Source organism: Cryptomeria japonica, chromosome 9, assembly GCF_030272615.1.
Source record: "Cryptomeria japonica chromosome 9, Sugi_1.0, whole genome shotgun sequence".
NCBI classification, from domain to species: domain Eukaryota; kingdom Viridiplantae; phylum Streptophyta; class Pinopsida; order Cupressales; family Cupressaceae; genus Cryptomeria; species Cryptomeria japonica.
In genome coordinates, this window is record NC_081413.1 from 353,139,053 (window position 1) to 353,155,822 (window position 16,770).

Sequence of the window (16,770 nt, forward strand, 5' to 3'; positions counted from 1 at the left end):
ACCAATGCTAAGGACCAACCTCAAAAGCAATCGGATATTCAAAGGAATGCTCAAAATTTGGACACAAGAAAACCCTGTGTCAAATTTGGGGGCAATACATGAGCAAACTCGTGATATGCCTTATGACCCTATATCAAGTGGTCCGTACATGAATTATCATTATAGACCAACTCCATATGAACATGTTTATGATAAATACCATCCATATATGCAGTATCCTCCTCCTCCACCGATGGATCAGGCATGGGATATGGTCCAAGAAGTCGGTCTCCACCCAAAAACAATTTGGAACAACAGATAAAGGACTTACAAAAGAAGATGGAGGACATCAATACACCAAAACTAACTTACACAATGAGAGATATATGTCCCTATCCATTTGATAAAAGTATTCCAATGCCTCTATTTCCTACACATTTTGTAACACCAAAGTTTGATAAGTACAGAGGCAAAGTAGACCCTAAGACAAATACAAGACAATTTTTCATAACTTGCATTGAGGTAGCAACATAAGAAACATGATGAGATTGTTTTTGCAAAGCTTAGGTGAACAAGCTATGAAATGGTTCTCCCAACTTCCACCTGGAATTAAGTCATGGGGTGATCTAGCAGAGGCTTTTATCCAACATTTCTCATATAACATAGAGACGGATATATCAATTGCCACTTTGTGCAATACCAAACAAAAAGATGGGGAGTCATTTTCATCATTCTTACAAAGATGGAGAAATTTAGCCAGGAGGTGCTGTTGTGAAATTCCACAAAAACAAATGGTAGAGATGTTTACACAAAATGTCAACAGAGAAATTGGTTATGACTTGAGGAAAGCTTGTTTGTCCACTTTCAAGGTTGTCATTGAGAAAGGCTTAGCGACAAAGTAGGTCTTAATTGAGCAAGGAATCATGAAGATATTCAAAGAAAATAAAGAGGATTTTACAGGAAATGACAAGCTACGATTTTGGAACAAGAACACATTAAATGATGGCGTTGTTGATGCTAACACAGTGAGACCAAAAATCATTCTTTCAGGATCAAGTTCTTCTACAAGAAACCAAGTAAATAATCAAGTAACTTCAAAACCACAAAGGAAATACACCCCCTTGGGAGAACCACTTGAGTCATCTTTTAGGAAGCTAGTGGCAAACAAGATAATAACAATTCCAGACAATAATCCATATGAGCCAAAAGTCAAACCAAATTGGTGGAATGATGATTAGTATTGCGAATATCACAAGAGAAAGGGACATAAAATAGGAAATTGCCATTGCTTGAAGAACATTATACAGGATCTTATTGATAGAGGTGATATTAAGATCGAAGGACATAATTCCAATCAAGAACATGAGACGTTTAAGGAACCATTCCCTAAACATGACAAGGGAAAAGACAAAGACATAGATGAGCAAGCTAACTATACCAAAGTGTCCTATGATTATGATTCAACCGTTAACCACATTTCGATGGACAACTATGTTTCTACTATTATTATAAAAGACATAACACATGAAAGTTCTACTCAAAGAGCCAAAGTTGTCCTAAAAGGCATCGAACCTTCTTCTGAATCTACTTTCGAATGTAATGTCACAACTCATTGAGGTAAGGTCACCCTGCAAGGTGCTCTAGCTAAAACCACCGCTTCCTCATCGACCAAACCTGAGTACAACCTAGTAGAATAGTTAGGGAAGACACTCGCGCTTATATCAATCCTAGAACTGTTGCATATATCTCCTTCACATAAAGACATACTCGACAAAGTCCTAAGAGTAACCTCTGTACCCATTGATCTGAATGTGGACCAGTTTCAAGCCATGGTGGGATACCTTTCTGTTCCACATTCTCTTACATTCACTGAAGCTGACAACACCTCCGTAAGCCAATCACATAATGCACCTTTACACATTGAAGCCTTCCTACACAAACAATGAATAAAATGAGCCTTGATAGATAGAGGAGCCGATCTCAATCTATGAACTTTGAACACAATAATACAATTGGGACATTCAAATAAAGTTGTGAATGCTACAAACAAAATTACCATCAAGGCATATGATGATGAAGAGTGTTCATCCAAGGGCACAATCACCTTACCTCTTAGAGTAGGGCTAGTTACAAAAGATGTGGTTTTTTCATGTCCTACATCTCGATCTCACATACAACATATTTATAAGACGTCCATGGATTCATGAGATCAAGGTAGTCCCATCTACGTACTATCAATGCATCAAGTTTCCTCATAATGGAGTCGAAGTGACGATTAATGGTGATCCTAATCCATTTATATAATCCAATAATTTGAGGCCAAAATCTGAGACAATAATTCCAATTAATAGAGAGGCAATCCCATCATCCGCATATATTGATCCTGAGTCACTAAAACCTTCAACATCAAAGCAAGGTGAGCTTAAAGGGAAATATCAGGATAAAGGCATGGGTGAATATACTTGAAATCAAACCATGTCGTTGAGGCAAGTCATGAATTAACCAAAAGAATATGGATGACCACATCCTTCTAAACGGGCATCTATCATTACACTAAAATGGGATCCTACTATATTCCAAGAGTGGGGTGAGATGGAAGAAGAAGACTTATACAAAATGCTTCACAGAGACATTGAAGATGATACACAAGATCACATCAAGATACCATACGAAAAATATGGCAAAGGATTTAAAATCCTACAAAAGTTTGGGTACGATGTTAAAAGTCCTCTTGGCTTAAGAAAAGAGGGTATCACTCAATTGTTGCAACCAAAATTGACATTTAAAATCAGCGCTCGAAAGGGCTTGGTTTCATACCTTTCAGGGTAAACACTCAAAAATTAGAAGAATAATTGCAAATCATAAATTTAAGTGATCAACAAGAGAGTTGCTATTCCACCGACTCCAATGAATGGGAATGGGGTCCAGACAAATCATCCAATGATTATGAGCTCACCGAAACATTCAAAGAACCAGATGAACCCAGATAAGAAGAGGAATTTTATAAAAAATTCAGAGTTGGTCAAGAAAAAAACCCCAAGGATCCCACATAGTCTTTGTTTTTAGGTTCTAGGTCAAAATCACGAAGAGTGAGGACTCCCATTGCTGAATGCGTTTTTAGTGATGACAATCTAGACTCGTTCACAATCTAGACAGATAAGGAGAGTTCTAACGATGACCTCGACAACTACCTTGATATACCTGAATATAACTGTATCTTCACCCTTACGCCCACTGACTTTGAAAACATTGATTGTCTTCCCCTTATTTACCACCAAATTATTGATTGGAACCATGAAGGACCTTTACAATTCGACACATTCCAAAATGATGAGGCCTTCATTGACTATTTGGGCATACGAGATGATCTTCTGCTTGGGGACCATAAGGCGGGATACACTATAGAACTCAACAGTGTGGCATATTTCGGTGAGGGTGTTGGACCTTCTAGTCACAAAAATGTAAAAATAAAAACAAATCATGGGTTTTATGGTGAAAAACACATTGTGGCACTATCTAACTCTTAAAAAGTAAAAATAAAGGACGTATCTTAGGGTGAAAACCTCTCTGAGGCGCTTGAAGATGGAAGGCTCAACATTCTCCTGGCATCATACGAAGAAAAAATATCCATGTTGGTAGAGGAGACTATCAAAATGAACATTGGTACATAAGAGATTCCACGTAACATATTCTTGGCACAATCTCTAACATAAGGAGAAAGACTGAAGTTCATAAGTTTATTCATAGAGAGACAAATCAATTTTCCATGGTCATATGCTGATATGATTGGACTGGATCCTGATCTAGTAATGTATCATTTGACAGTTAAACTAGGAGCAAAGATAGTGAAACATAAATTAAGAAAAATGCATCCACAAGTGGCATTATTAGTAAAGGTGTAACTTGAAAAATTGTTAGATGTCGGATTCATAAGACCAATTGACTATTCTTAATGGATCTCTAGCTTAGTACCAGTCCATAAGCCAGATCGCAGCATCAAAATATGTACAGATTTCAAAGACATCGACAAAGCTTGTCCTAAAGATGACTTTCCATTTCCAAACATAGACCTGATAGTGGATCTCATAGTGTGTCATGCGATGTTATCTTTGATGGACAAATTTTCTGGCTATAACCAAATAAAAATTGCACTTGAGGACTAGCACAAAACAACGTTTACTTGCCCTTGGGGAACTTTCTGCTGGAATCTCATGCCCTTCAGACTAAAGACTACAAGTGCTACATACCAAAGAGCTATGACTACTATTTTTCATGATCTTATGCATGTAACTATAGAAGATTATGTTGATGACCTCTTGGGAAAATCATTCGACAGAGACACACATTTGGACAACCTTTTAGTCATTTTTGATCGGTTAGAAAAATACAAAGTAAGACTAAATCCCAAGAAGTGTGTCTTTGGAGTAACCTTTGGGAAGCTCCTTGGGTACATTGTTTCAAAAAGAGGAATTGAAGCTGATCCAAAAAAAGTCAGAGCTATATTAGAAATGCCACCGCCTTCAATCTTTACAAGAAAGACTCCATTCCATACGAAGATTCATTGCACAACTTGCGAATAAATGTTATCCTTTTCAACACTTGCTACACAAAAACATCAAATTCAAATGGGATGATAACTGTCAATAGGCTTTTCAGATACTCAAAGATTATCTTCTGAATCCACCAGTCTTGATGCCACCAGTTCTAGAACAACCCCTATTACTCAACATATCAACTACACAAATAGCATAGGGGGCACTCTTAGCGCAACAAGATAGTGAGGGCAAATAAAAGGCAGTCTATTACATCAGTTGTACTTTGGTTGGTTATGAGCTTAATTACACACCAATTGAGCATGCATGTCTTGTTGTTGTTTTTGCCTCACAAAAATTACGACATTACATGATAACTCATAAAACTAAATTGGTTGCATGGATATATCCATTGAAGTATCTTCTCAATAAGGCTACACTCACCGATAGACTAGCTAAATGGGTTATGATCTTGAGAGAATTCGACATAGAATATGTAGACAAAAAGCAATGAAAGGACAAGCTATTGCAAATCAGTTGGCAGATGCACCCATGATTGATGATGCTCCTCTAATTTCAGAGTTTCCAGATGAATCCATTCTGATGGTATCACACACGAAACCTTCGCAAATATGTTCATCACAAAGTGATACTTTTATCTTTTCTTTTAGGGCACCTACTTGAGTGTATCCTCTTGAGTAGCTTATCCAATTGACAACATATGTTCTATCACAAAATTGTCAATTTCAGCCTAATCCAATTGACAATGTATGTTCTATCATAGAATTGTCAATTTATATGGTACTCCTTGTTCATCACAAAGTACCTCTCTCTATCCTATCCTAGGGCCTTTGCTTGAGTGTATCTTCTTGAGTAGTTTCCTGATTGGCAACATATGTTCTATCACATAATTGTCAATCCCAGCCCTATCTGTTATCCTAGTCAGAGGACCTGTTTGAGTGTATCCTCTCAGTAGCTTATCCAATCGACAATGTATGTTTATCAGAGAATTTTTGATTCAACCTTTAAGACAAACATGTATTCATGACACAAACACACTTGCATGCTACACAAATGTTCCTACATTTCACAAACGCACTTGGATTACACAGATGTGCCTCTGTCATGCACAAACGCACCAGCATTTCACAAACATGCTCGCATTTGACATAAACACTTTTTGAATCATAGACGTGGTTACACTCAACGCAGACATGCCTAACCTACCCAGACGTGTCTGGCACCAATGCAGATGTGCTTTCACATCTTTTTCCCCGCTTGACAGTTTCTACGACACACCTAATATGCATTTATTGACCTACCTAACATGCATTTATGACAACAATTAATGCAACAAAGTACAAGGAGGTTTTGTGGTACTCAATGGCTCTCCTGCATCCATTGGCCTCTGATATCAGCGAACGTGATCGAATTTGTGCATCAATGCCATCACTCCTGACTGCTGACTGCTCTTTGCTCTCTATTCACTCTTATCTCTTAGGTGTGTGGATGACAATCAAGATGTTTTCCCTCATAGTCTATCTTATAGACTACCCTAGCCCTAGTCTCCTGAGTCAGTCTTCTTTATCCTGTGACTGTCACTTTATCCTATCTTGTCAGTCCTTTCTAGCCTTTCTTTCTTATCGAGAGATTGTCTGCGATCTTTTCAGACATTTTCCTCCAATCTCTTGAGGGGGCATGTCATTCCCATCTTGGGGCAACTTTGTATCAATTTATCTTATCTTCTTTGAAACAATGCGACAAGTTGCATTGTCTCAAATAGGAGCAAAATGTAGACAACTAAAATTGTCATCTCTAATTAAATAAATAATTTTTATTTATTTAATTATTTAAGCCTAATTCTTCTATTAATTAAATAAATCTTTATTTATTTAATTAATTCATTTATCCTCTTCTAAGCCTTTTTCCTCATTTAAATAAATACTTTTATTTATTTAAATTATCCTTCGCCTAAATTAAATAAATATTTTATTTATTTAATTGATCTCACTTCCTCTATTATTTAAATAAATCTTTATTAATTTAATTAATTCTTTAGCCTTTTCTACCCATGACACATGTCATTCATCTCTTAATTCCTACACTACCTACCCTCTCATTATTTTCTTATATGTTTTACCTACCCTTTAATCCTAGCCGACCATCTATCTTTTACACCTCTTAATCTTATCCCTCCATTTCCTATAGTGTATTCTATATAAGAGGATGCTTTCTCATTATCAATCCTCCTAGCATTCTAATCAATCTTATGCAATCAAGCCTTTTTGCGATCAAGCTATTAACCACATTTCCGTTATTTGTTAAGCTCTTGTGCAGACATAAAATCTGAGAGCAAATATATCAAGAAAGATCAATGGAGATAGGAAGAATGAAGATTCAAACCCTAGTGGACATGTGATGGTATAATCTTTTTGATTTTGTTGATTTGCATTGCCTTAGGTAATCTTCATATGTGATGGTGGATCTTTGTTATTGTTAGGCTAGGGTTTTGTGGTTGAATTCATGTAGTCTTTCAATATTGTTGTTTCTATTATCCACTTTTCACCATACACACCTAGTTCAAATACTTTAAAACAACTTGATATGTATGTTCGTGTACACATGTACATTTTGCAGATGTGGATAGAAGATCAATGCATGGATGCAATCTAGTGTGGAGAGGACAAGATCTTTGCATTGTGTCATGAGTACAGATAATCGCCCATGGACATTGTACACTAGAGATAATTCATGTTTTTGTTCTGATTGTATTTTGGAAAACTATGTTGATTGCAAGAACCAAGAGCTTGGATATGTCAGTGAATGGAAATTGGTGCCACTAGATGTTTCTGACACATAGGAGGAAAATGAGGACGAAATCTTTGAAGACATTCCTTTGATTTTTGTTGATTATGACCATATTACAGGATTGATTAAAAAAGGTATATGTATAATATTTAATATATATATATATATATATATATATATATATATATATATATATATATATATATATATATATATATATATATATTTATTTATTTCCTTTAACAAATGTTGCATATGGAAATAAATTATAAGAACTTTTAATCGAGTAAATATATTTATAACTTGTTTCAAATTGCAGGAGATATTTTTGCAGTCATAGCAGAAGATAGAAATATAGAAGGTGTTAGTTATTATTTATTGTGTTGCACAAAAGAGAGAAAGAAGTTAATAAAATATAAAATGAGCGATGGAATGTCCTTTCCCATAGGTTTGAACTGATTTGAACGTTTAAATTAATTTATAAATTTATTTTAAACATGCACATGTGCACATGTTTTAATTTTTATATGTACATAGAGCTTACACAAATTTTTAATTTCTCATATCTTCTATACATGTACATGCAGGCTCAGTTGTAGTGAAAGGGACATATTTCAAACAAGTTAAAATTGTTCAACATGGGATTCATTTCACTGAATACCAAATTGACAACAAGGTATATCAATATAGCCACTTGGTCATTGTTGTTGGCCTAATTCTTCATTCAGTTCCACGTCGCGGGCGGTCTCAAAAGTGGAGACTAGATAGTGAAGATCATGAGAGAATATTAAGTGTTATTGAAGAGTAGCCTGAACCACTTGATGTGGTGTGAAATATTTAGTACACCTAAGTACATGTGTTTGAACCTATGAATTTTTAATTTAATACCTTATAATTTTCACTTAGATGCTTAACTTTTTCCAGATGAAACTTCTAGATTTTAAATTAAATTGAATATGTACATTAACATGAGCCTGTTCATTTGATATATGAATACTTGTGTGTTTTTTATATTATTCATGGCTTGTGTGGAGTGGATATATTAAATTATGATGTGTTTTTTATATGCCTTGTGATGTTAAATAATAATACGCGTGTACATGTACAAAGTAATTGTGATGTGGATTCAAATTGAAAAATGTCTTAAAGGGGATGCATGCTGCAATTAGGATGTATGAAATTACCTGACATGTGTGTTTAACATAAATTCATAAATAATAATTAAAAATTCAAAATTTGATTTAAATTAGGACATGTGTGTGTTTAAATTACCCGATACACGTGTGTGTGTAAATTTACAAAGTTATGAAATTTAATATATATTAAATTATTGTATGAGCAAGATGTATATAGTACATGTACATATATAAATTCAAAAACTCATTTAAATTCAATGCATATCTACATACAAATTACATGTAGTAAAATTTAAAATTATAAACATATCAATCATTTTTTAATCTATCTACATGTACACAAATTCAATCACAGATATATATATATATATATATATATTTGAAAGTTTTAGAGTTCTTAAACATTTTTTAAATTTCATTTACACCAATTCAATCTAGATCTATATAATATATATATATATATATATATATATATTAATAGATTAATAACTGCAGAGGGGCAACACCCTTGTATTAATCAAAACTTGAAAAATACATAACTGGTTCAGAAAGAGCCGTTTGGGGAAAGGGCAAACTGAGATTGCCATCAACATTATCCAATACTGCGTCAATTTCCCCAAGAAAGAGATGCTCAAACACCATGTGGGTGAGAAGCTTCACCCTTTGCTTGCTTGTCCCCATATAGAGTAGCATGGCTAGGAAGAAAGTTGGATGTCTGCAGGCGCTTATCAGAGATTTTGCCTAGGAATGCCATCTGACGACAGGTTTCCTCCAACAAAATTGGTGTTTCCATTGTAAGCAATAGAGAAAGAAATGGGAAGAGTTTGATATGTTAAAAATAAGTAGGTCATCCTTTATTTATCTCGCCAGCTCATAAAGGTTGAGGAGATTGAGGGCTTAGCTAAGCGAGCTAAATTACTTCACACAAACAAGGTGCATCTTAAGCATGCCACCTTAATTGCAATTGATTGTCTCTTTGATATCAACCACTGTCCGACTTTATCATATCTAAAAGTAATGATGAAAATTAGATATCTTCTGACAGTATCTAAACCAGAGCTTGAGTTAATGACGCTGGTAAGATAATAATACCGAAACCATAAATAATACCAGTAGGGGATAATCAAGAGGCCAGTTAGATTTCATCTCCCGGTAAGAACTACCAACCGGTAGGGGCCAATATCATTGGGGGCACATACATCCCTTCTTAGAACAAGATCAATTGTAACACTTCCACCATAATAATCACCATAATCAAAATGTAGATGTGCCTCAATCCGAACTGGGTATCTAAAGAGAGAACTGGATGCAGCTGCTTATCAGAAATTTGCTAGACTATCGTTCTAGCAGCATCAACAATGACACTGGAGTAACTCCGAAGAGATCCTAAACTAGAGTGTAAAAATTACTAGTTGGGGGAAAAGTGCAAGAGGCCTGTGTAAACAATGGCAACGCCAACCAATAAAGACTGGGTAGCTGGGATGGATACCCCTACCGGTAGGAACCAGAAAACCACCATCAAAGGGAGACCTGTACCCGGTAAGAGTACATCCCCTGGTATGTACTCCCGATTGGTAGAGACCAAAACTTCGAGGAAACAAAGAAGTTCATTCCTCTGCCAAAATAAATGCAGCATTAAACCATAATAATTTCTATAATCAAGATTTACCTATGGCCGAGCTGTATGCCCGGATCAAGACCACCGTCGGTAATTGCCATCTTAGATATTCTATCAGCTTCCAAATTGCCTTCTCTATAGATATGGTTAATCTGAAAATCTTCAAAGGTCTCAAGCAAACCCACCATAGGTCGAAACCATAGGTTGAGATGCCAACTGGGGGTATGGTTACTATGAACAACATTGATAACATTTAATGAATCACCCTCCAAATGGATTCTTTTTATCCTCAACTCAGCCCCCAATTGCAAACCTCATAATGCCACTCAGAATTCAACCTCATTGTTACTGGCCAGACCGATGTCTTCAAATTTTTTCTTAATGCAGATACTTTCAGAATCTCTAATACAACATCCAATTCCACTACACCCCGGATTCCCTACAGAGGCACCATCGAAGTTAATCTTATGCCACCCTGGTTCTAGGGCCTCCCATTTAACATTCAATCTTGGATTAACCAATATCTCAGGATTACCATTTCCGAAAAGCGAGGGGATGATCAAATTTGGGAACACAAGCTTTAACTTCCAATCCCAGTCAGTGTATAGATTATTTTTCAGTGATTTGGACTTAGTCGCTTCGTTCAGGAGCTCAACCAGGTGGTTCTCAATTTTCCCATAGAGGGCTAACTAGCCCATCTCTTTATCCTGGAAAATTCTTCGATTCCTTTTCTTCCAAATTTCCTAAATCATCAGTGAGGGAAGGATAACAAATAAGTCCCCAAATAATGCCTTGCATTTTGATTTGGGCCATAGTAGAAACCAATCATACAAACCTTTCGGAAAAGGGCATACCAGATTTAACTTACCCATAAAATGCTACCAACAGTTGTTGGAGAAATTGCAGTGTAGCAAAAGGTGATCAATTGTTTCCTCTTGATTCCGACATAATACACATCTACTAGGCCCATTAATACCCAATTTAAGGAGTCTTTTATTGGTTAATATTTTCCTCTAAAAATCCATCCAAGCAAAGGAACCTGCTTTAGGAAGTAGATGTTTGTGCTAGAACAACCTAACCGACCAATCCTTTTTATCTACTGCAACTTCTTTCAATTCATAGCCAAAACATACCTTATACTTACCATCATAAGAGCCAAACCATCTAATGATGTCCTCATCTGGGGATGGATGAATAATTTGATTCTTCAAAATATCGATAAGAAGGTCTTTCTAATTTTGGGCTAAAACCAAGGGGTACAAAGAGTTCCACACCCATTTGTCCATACCATTCTCCTTAATTGAATGACCATAATCACAGACCTTGTGACCCCAAAGTTGACATGTTTCTCTCATTATAGGTTGAAGAATGGGGTTATGACACAAGGTTTCATCGCCACTCCAAGAATCCAGCCAGAAGGATGCATTCCTCTCATTTATGACATCCCAAGTGACCTGATCGCTAATGATTTCTTTGCATTCCAGAATAAAATTCCAAATGGTCGAGCCCCTGGGAGGTTTGGTAACTGTGAGAATCCTTTTACGCTCAAGTGAGTCCAGATATTTGTGTTTAAGGATTCTTGTCCACATTTGATTACCGCCTCTACAAATTTCCCACACCAATTTTGCACCCATAGCCAAATTCATAATAGAAATCTGTCGAATGCCAGCACCTCCAACATTTTTTGGTTGGCTTATTTTTCCCCAGGCAATAAGTGGAAACTTCCCTTTGTCATTCGATCCATTCCAAAGGAAATTTCTCATTATAGTAATTAACTCATCTTCTATGGTAACCGGTAGCTTCATGCAAGCCATGGAGAAAACGAGTATGGCAGAGAGGAGTGATTTTATCATAGTAAGCTTGTCGGCAGATGGTAACCACTTCCCTTTCCAATTTTCAAGCCTAGCTTTACATTTCTCAACAAGATGTGTCCAATAGCAAGTCTTATTGCGGCCACTAAAAAGAGGAGTCCCAAGGAATTTACCTAGAAAGTTTGCCTCTTAAATTGAGGATTCTTGATAGGACAACTTGCATATTCGACATTGTGTTGATAAAGAAAACTTTTGACTTGTTCCAATTCATTGTTTGCCCTAAAGCCTTGCAATAGTCATTCAGGCATGTATTTATTATCCTTGCCTCTCTTTTTCTAGAGGCTCCAAAAAGAATAGTATCATCAGCAAATTGCAAGTGGGTTGAATGTTCAACTCCTGTAGCCACATTGACACCCAGCCAACGACCATCACGGTGAAGAGATTTCATCATCTGACCTAAAGCTTCAACCATAATTATAAACAGAAATGGCGACATAGGATCCCCTTTGTGAATACCTTTGATAGTTCTGATACTTAATATAAGTACAGATCCAATAGCCAACAAGATGAGAGGGGGGGGTGAATCATACAAACTTAATCATCCATAAAAACATCAAATTCAACCTCAGTAACATATATATCAGTAATATAACCAAAACTGTTAAACATGCAAACTCAAAAGCATATGAACAATATAAACCTCATAACACCAAATTTAACGTGGAAACCCAAATAGGGAAAAACCACTGTGGGATTTCGGACCCACTAAGAAATATACTCTTCTAGAGTATGCTCGGTTAAAAGAAAATCCTGTTAAAGATTACAAACACATTGCTAGATGTGACCTGGTTAAGGGATTTCCCTCAGATCTGTTAGGATCTTCACTTTGTTAAAAGTGACCTTGTTAAAGGATTTCAAACACTCAATCAGAATGTCACCTTGCTAGAGGGTTTACATGTAAGACTATTAAGTCCACTCGGTTAAGAGATTTTCTGTCACTTTCACAAAATAACAGTAATAAAATCTATCTACAACTTCACATCTAAAATGCTAAAGCAGATTCCTATTTGTTCAATACAGTCTAGACATAGAACTAATCTTGTCTATCTATTGGGCTTCTATACTCTGTTATTCTAACAGGTCTTCAAGCTTCTGTGCTCGGTAATCACTATGTAGCATCCTTGTGCATACACTTGCCCACATACATTGTTTATCAACAGTTTCCTATTTATAAACAATTAGTTAACCGCTTAATCTCCTTGATCACATTTCCCATGATCAATCATAGCCATCAGATCCTCAATCTTGTCTAGGTTCAATGCATCTTTCGATCTGAAAACATTTTAACCCACCTTGGAACTTGCATAATAGTCTTGGAACTTGAGCCAGGGTATTGTGGTTCAATCTGAGCTGTAGATCTTCATGCCAACTTTTCATTGCCTTAGATTCATTAACAAACTTCTTCCATGGCTTACCAATCATTTAATCCACTCCAACTCATCAACTTCCTTCATTAAATAACGCATGTAAACATTTAATGCATTCTGTTATAGCTCGGTTACAACTCGGTAATAACTTGGTGAATACTAAACTTCACTCGGTAGACATTCCGCCTTCATTAATCGATAGCGATAACCTTAGGGTTTACCAACTAGGTTCCTTAGGGTTTACCGACTAGGTTCTTTGGTTGATAACATAGTATAGTATTAACCTTTACATTTTACAACATATGTATGATGTTAAAACAATCTAAAACATCATGATCTCATCATTGTTTGAGTCGGTAGTAGTTGCCCATTGAATACCTTATTCATCCCCTTATTCATCATATTCTTTCTTGTGTCTTTTACCGACATCTTTATAATCTTCATATCATACTTCTCAAGATATGGCAACATCATACGAAATTAGAAAATCAATTTCTTGACATCAATGACAAAATAATAATATCAAGACAGTAGAACATCTTTAATCAGTTATATCCATAATCATTAACAACCTTCTCAATATCCTTATGAAATGCCAACAATCTTTCTTTGTCTGTTATAATGCAATATTGCCAATAACCTTTTGTTGAAGGGAAGAAACCATGAGATGAACCGTTAACTAAAACTGAGAATTTGGGGTTGATAGACAATTCTTGACCCAAGTGATCCATTCATTACAAAAGCCAAATTTCCTCAATACTTCTACAAGAAATTCCTTGTCCACCATAACATAGGCTCATTATATACAACTTTAATACCATACAAGAAGCTTTAGTTTTCCTAGAGGTGTGGAGGGTTTCATGAGTAGAGATGATGCCTTCAACAATAGAGCGACCAGGGGCAAAGCCACTCTGTTCCTATGAAATAATATATTTTAGAAGAGGTTTTAGCCTGTTAGCAATGATCTTTGTTACTATTTTGTAAACTAAGTTGCATAAAGAAATTGGTCTAAAATCACCCATTTTCTGAGGGTTCTTCTTTTTTAGTACTAAAGCTAGAAAGGTATGATTGATGGCTCCTAGCATAGTCATTTTTTTTTCTGGATTCTTCTATTGCTAGGTGCAAATCTTGGGCAATAATGTCCCATAAATGCTAAAAGAAGGCCACAGGAAAACCATCAGGGCCTGGAGTCTTATCAGGATTCAACTAGAAGTTAACTTTCCTGACTTCTTTTAAGTCAATAGGTTTGAAGAGCTCTATATTGTGACTTTCAGTAATTAAAGGAGGGATTGCATCTAGAATTCTGTTTCTTGCTTCCTGAACATTCTGACAATTTCCATTCATCATAGATTCAAAATGTCTTACTGATTCCCGAGAAATATCCTCATAATCTCTAGCAATACTACCATCCGGTTTTACCACCTCTGATATTCTGGACCTGCTCCTGTTGGCAATAGCCGATTTGTGGAAGAACTTGGTATTTCTATCACCATCCTTGAGCCAAAGTTCCCTGGATTTTTGTCTCCAATGAATTTCTTCACGCTGGAGAATTTAATGTAGTTCAGACTTGAGAGAGCTTTCCCTTTGGAAGAGTACTTCATTCATGCCTAACTTAATGACAGAATTGGAAAGATCCTCCAGTTCTTTCATAACCCTGAGTTTCTCCATATGGATGTTTTGGAACTGACTCAAATTCCACTCTTTGATTTTGATCTTAATATACTTGAGTTTCTTATTTATCTTGAACAACCTCGAGTTGTTTATGAGAACCGGCTCATTCCACCATGCTGCTATCAAATCATGTAGATCTGGCACTCTAAGCCACATCGACTCAAATCGGAAAGGATGGCCACCCTTAGAATGTCCTAGAGACACATTTAGGAAAATAGGGAAATGAACTAATCCTATAAGGGGTAGAATAGATGATTCAAGAATAAGATTTTGTGCTAGCCAATCACCAGCCACTAGAAACTGATCAAGATGTTCTGCAATTTCAATGAAACCGGTACACCTATTTCTCCATGTAAAGGTACCATTCTTCAGGGCAACATCCAATAATTGATTCTTATCAACAAAATACTGGAAATCTTTCTGAGCCATACCAATCCTCTGAATACCACCCTTCTTTTCATTACTTGCCAAGATAGCATTGAAGTCGCCTGCAAACACACAGCTGCCCATAGTGATATTTTGGAATCTGTTTGACAGGAGTGCCCAAAGCTCACGTTTTTCATTAGCAGCAGAAGGTCTGTAGACATTAAAGAGATTGAAACTCTCATTTTTGCATAAACTAGTGACCAGATAATGCTGCCAATATTTATCTTCACCAAGAAGAGTGAATTGAACATTCAAAAGGATTCCAGATTATTCCCATGCCACCAGAGGCTCCCTCATATTGCCTCAATAGACCTTTCCATTGTTTCCATACTTTCATTTTTTTTTCAATCTCAGACTAACTCCATTTAGTCTCCTGTAATACCCAAATATCCCCCTTAGTCTCATCAATCTGGCACTTAATTAAATGCCACTTGTCAGGAGAATTAAGGCCCCTGACATTCTAGGATAGTAGTCTCATGGAGCCTGGGGAAGGGGGTTCCCCTTCCCTAAGTTAATTTTGGATTGCCCATTAGTTGCACCTACGATTATCAACATTTTTTTCCTTGATTTTCACCCCCTTTTACCCTTTGGATGGAAATTTGGTATATTAATATGTGACTCAGACTTCCCAAACCCTTTTACAGTATTATCTATTATAAGGTTGGCAACCAGTTCAACATCTTCTTCCCATTCTGAGGCAGAGGAAACAATTTCTCCTTCTTCCAAGCCAATGGTGAAGCCTTTCTTGCCTGGATCAACTAGTAGAGGGGGAATAATCTCATCCTCCATCACACTAAAATCACCGACCTTATTGGGTACTGAGGAAAGAGTAGCTGCAAACTCTGTTATAATATCCTTTTGAAGGGTTTTAACATCTTCCAAAAGATTTTGTAGAGATTGAGCACTTTCATTGTTGGCAGTTTGGGCTTGTTGATGGCTAGACACAACAAGAGGAGAATAAACAACATGATTATTCTTTTCTACCTCCTTCATGCTGGTCGTTGAGGATTGTTCAACATCATTTGCTTCCCATTTTTTTGTATTTTCCTTGACTAACTTCATGTCAATTGGCTTAGTTTGCACACAAGCATAACTTTTAAGGATAGAGGTTGATACTTCATATTCAAGACCTATGTGCTCCCTTGAGAAGCATTTGGGGGAAAGGTGCAACTGATCTTCCCTGTCAATCCTTTGAATCCATACCTCTCTGGCCCCAATAATTTTGACTTCTTCTAGGATTTTGGAGATCTGGCCAGTATTAATGCATATCCTGATAAAGCTACCCCACACCCTATCCTCCAGAATATCGTCCATAGAAACAAAAGTTCCAAGCTCTTTCTAGATATCTTTTATTATCTCAAT